The 4,019-nt window shown below is 35.3% G+C and overlaps 1 long non-coding RNA gene across 1 annotated transcript; it reads right to left on the bottom strand.

Annotated features, from left to right (window-relative positions):
- Window positions 1-295: 295 nt before the first annotated feature.
- LOC136853887 (uncharacterized) lies at window positions 296-4,019 on the bottom strand. Its single transcript, XR_010857555.1, has 3 exons — window positions 3,932-4,019; window positions 2,888-2,965; window positions 296-776 (listed from the first exon to the last, which is right to left on the bottom strand). It is a non-coding gene; the product is annotated as an uncharacterized lncRNA (long non-coding RNA).

Here is a 4,019-nt window from a genome sequence, read left to right as displayed (position 1 = left end):
TTTCTTATTTGTTTTTACTTAACATTGATTTTACATTTGTCATTGAACAATGAATACATTTTCTTATAAGTTTTTATAATGCTTTAACTTTTTTACATTTGTCATTTGAACACGAAAAATACATTTTCTTATCAAGTTATAATGCATTAATTCATAATCATTTCTTCTGATCAGACAATGTTCTAGACCATCCAGAATTAAGCCCGAGTTAAATGCAATGGTAGTTTCAGAAGCTCATGAATATTGCTGAAATAACTGCTGGCATAATGATTTTCAAGGTATAATAACGATCGCAATAGGAAGAGTATTTAATTTAAGTATTTATTTTTCTTCACATGGATTTGTTTTTGTACAGTGACTTGTTGTCATTTCTTTAGTGTAAGTATATTTATTATTACTGTATAGGAAATGCAATCTCAATTTATGTATTACACTGAACCAAAGGTTATTTCAGATGTATATTTCAAAAATAAATATTTTCCCTTATTTAATTCAAGCCTACATTCCTAATTATGAGTGAGTAACCCTCTTCAAGTATCTAGTTGATACAACAAAGGCTGCAACGTATGGCTTGGGGAATTAAAGCCCAAAATGGGAAATTTTTAACATGGGGAATCATAAAATGGAAAAGTGAAGACACTGAAGTTAAGTAGTTGTCTTGGTAGCCGAATTCAGAGCGCTTCGAATCCTCACAGGATATTCAGTCTTAACGAAAAGCGTTGCTTTCCATTAGTGTTAGTGACGATGTTATGGTCTGCCGCAGCTACACCAAGAGCCTGTGCATAAGAAAAGTTTGGTTTTAGGATATACAAAGTCTCCATGACAACCTACCCTCTTAAAACTGAAAATAGCCTGTTCGGTTAGTCCCAGCAGCTATTCTGAGATTATTATTAATACTATATCGTATGAGTAAACTTTACCATTAACAATCCCATGTATTACTAATATTGTTCCTTCAACCTCCCAAAAATATAACAGGATAGAGAGCGCCATATTTTAAGATGGTGTATCTTACACTGAAACAACCACATCTAACTTTAGTGCTACATAACTATGAAAGGTGCCATGAAAAGTGCCATGTAATGCAAAACACTATCTGGCAACTTTCATCCTTTAGTATCCAGTGTTAAGGGAACTGCCTGCACAACCACAAGAGGCGAAAAATTAAGGTAGGGAACTCAGAATAAGAAAGGGGTTCCCAAAGTAAGCTTCGGCACTGGAGGAAAGGTGGATGAAGGTAGGGGTCAATGAAAATATGCAATGCAATCTGAACTGTCGATTTCCTAACATGAAAGCTTTGCTTGAGTAAGAGGGGGGGAGGGTGGGGGTGCTGAGCGCGTTGACGGAACGTTAACAAGACTGCCCAAATTTGAATTAATATCCATTATTAACCAGCCTATTACAATACCTGACAAGTCCACGACATCAGTCAAAAAAATTCTTAAAATCTAAAACCTATGCCTCTTGGAAAATAAAAAGATCCTATTTACTAGTGGGAATAAAATTCTAAGTTATAAAAGTATGTCAGACAGTTACCCTACCCTACTCTCAGCTGCACTATATTCAAACTTGCATCTCGTGAACAAACAAAGGGCTCAAGTTCTGTAATACCCTCTGCTACTAACAACTTGCACTGTCAAAATTATATCTCCCTAGGTCTGACTATCGCGTTTTTTTACCCAGTCTATTCCCAGCATCCTTAAGAGATTTATAACCTTTACCCTAACCCCTGCATCTATATAAAATTAGCACGTTCTTAACCCTATTCTATCCTATATTTCAAAATCCATATCTCCCATTAAGTCCTAGTTACACGAAAACTATCAACCTTGCAGTTCTAACCTAAGCTAGAAGTTGGTTGGTTTGAAATCCCTATTGAGCATGGTGACAAAGACACCATGCTTTTTTTTTTTTAACTTCCCTATTGTGCATGGTGACCAAGTCACCATGCACAACAAGCAAGTCCACCTTTGCCTGACAGGTGGCACCGCCACCCCGGCAAAGGTGGACTGGGGAAGTGGGCAAAGAAACAATTTGCACGCAAAACCCCCTCTCAATCTGCACGCAAAACCCCCTCTCAATCTGCACGCAAAACCCCCTCTCAATCTGCACGCAAAACCCCCTCTCAATCTGCACGCAAAACCCCCTCTCAATCTGCACGCAAAACCCCCTCTCAATCTGCAGCTAAAATAATTACTCAAGAGCTTTCAAACTTACTATTCAAAAACTTGAAAACTCCAAAATAAAAACTACAAGTCTAAAAACCAAAACTAAATTAGATTAAAAGAATAAACCACTTAAAGCAAAAGTTTAAGTAAATTTAAACAAGTTTAAATACACTAAACCTAAAAAATAGATCCACAAAATCCAAAATAAAAAAAAGTCTAAAAACCAAAGCTAAATTAGATTAAAAGAATAAACCACTTAAAGCAAAAGTTTAAATAAATTTAAACAAGTTTAAATCCACTAAACCTAAAAAATAGATCCACACAAACTTCCACACACAAACTTCCACACACAAACTTCCACACACAAACTTCCACACACAAACTTCCACACACAATGTGAAGCTACAATAAAACTAAACTAATCAAAAATAAAAATTAAATTCTTGAAAGCAAAAAGTTCTGAAGCTGAAACATCTCAAAATTTCTTGAAACGTTCAAAGCTGGAAAAGCTAAATTTTAACTCTTGCAATTTTAAAGAAAAAATGCAGACTTAAAACTATCAAGATTCTCAAAACTAAGGTTTTGAATCTGAAAAAAATAAACCAAATGCAATTAAAACAGACTAAACTTAAAATGAAAGTTTTGATTCAGAAAAACTCAAAGCTAACAAATGTTCGGGGGGTTGCTCAATTCACTCAACTTTAAAAAAAAATACTCACCCATTAATCCTGCTTAGCCATAAGGTATCTGTACACCCAAGATCATAGTGGCACGCTTATTTAACGACACACCCTGACCTGTAATAAGAAAATACAGACATTAAAAGCCCAAAATGTTTCAGCAAGTGGAGAGAACTAAAGGCTAACTATTGGTTACAATCAACTCGGCCATCTGGTAAGTTTCAAAATACTAAGACACGGAGCAGCAAGCAAGGCTTTATAAATACTAAGCGTTATTACTAGTTTATTGCCACTTAAGCCTTCAATAATTAAAGCTTGAATCAACTTAATATACCCCATATTAGGAAGGCTATGGTAGCCGAGTTAAGCCTCTAAATTAAGAATCTAAACCTTATTGAAGCATAAAGTTAAAATGAAAACATCCGCAGCACTGCATAACTTCGCTAGTATAAAACCAAAGTTCATAGTATTACCACTCAAAAGCAATCTAGTTCAGCTTAGTAATAAATAGGCTCCGAAACCAAGTCTTCAATACCATGTTGAAGGGCGATCTACAACAATACCCAACACTAAACATTTTGAACAGTCTTCGTAGGAATTAAAAAAAAAAAATCGAAAACGTAGGAATTAAAAAAAAATCGAAAACGCCAGTATTTGAAGATACAAAACCATTAAATTGAAAACTTTCAACTTTCATACGACAATTGTCAAAGCTCAAGTACCATAATCTAAAATGTAAAACGCAAAACTGACAACAATGCCCACTCGCCAACCAAACACGTTGAAGCACGCCTTCACGCCTAAAATCTCGCAAAATCTATTCACAATGCACCATACCTGAAAAACTGTTCAAGCTTCATCAGACCTGAAAGGAATATTGCAAACAGACATTCAAGTGAAAAATATAGGCTATTTGAACCTAGACCAAATTGTAAGTCTGGCTAGAGAGCTATTGTACACTAACAAAATACCGCTTGAAACGAAAATTATAAGAAAGCAAGTTTAAAACAGGACTACTCTATTCTGCGGGAGCTACAATACTGTAGAGAAAACTAAACTTATAAAACTTAAAAAGCATCTTACTTTGAAAACGTACAAGGGCCCGTCAAAGAGGGAATCATCCCTGTGGAGGACTGTACACAAAACCAAAGTGAAACAAACGCAAATGAAG

This window comes from Macrobrachium rosenbergii, chromosome 28, assembly GCF_040412425.1.
Source record: "Macrobrachium rosenbergii isolate ZJJX-2024 chromosome 28, ASM4041242v1, whole genome shotgun sequence".
NCBI lineage: Eukaryota > Metazoa > Arthropoda > Malacostraca > Decapoda > Palaemonidae > Macrobrachium > Macrobrachium rosenbergii.
Note: the sequence above shows the minus strand (reverse complement) of the source record. Positions and strands in the feature narration are given on the sequence as shown.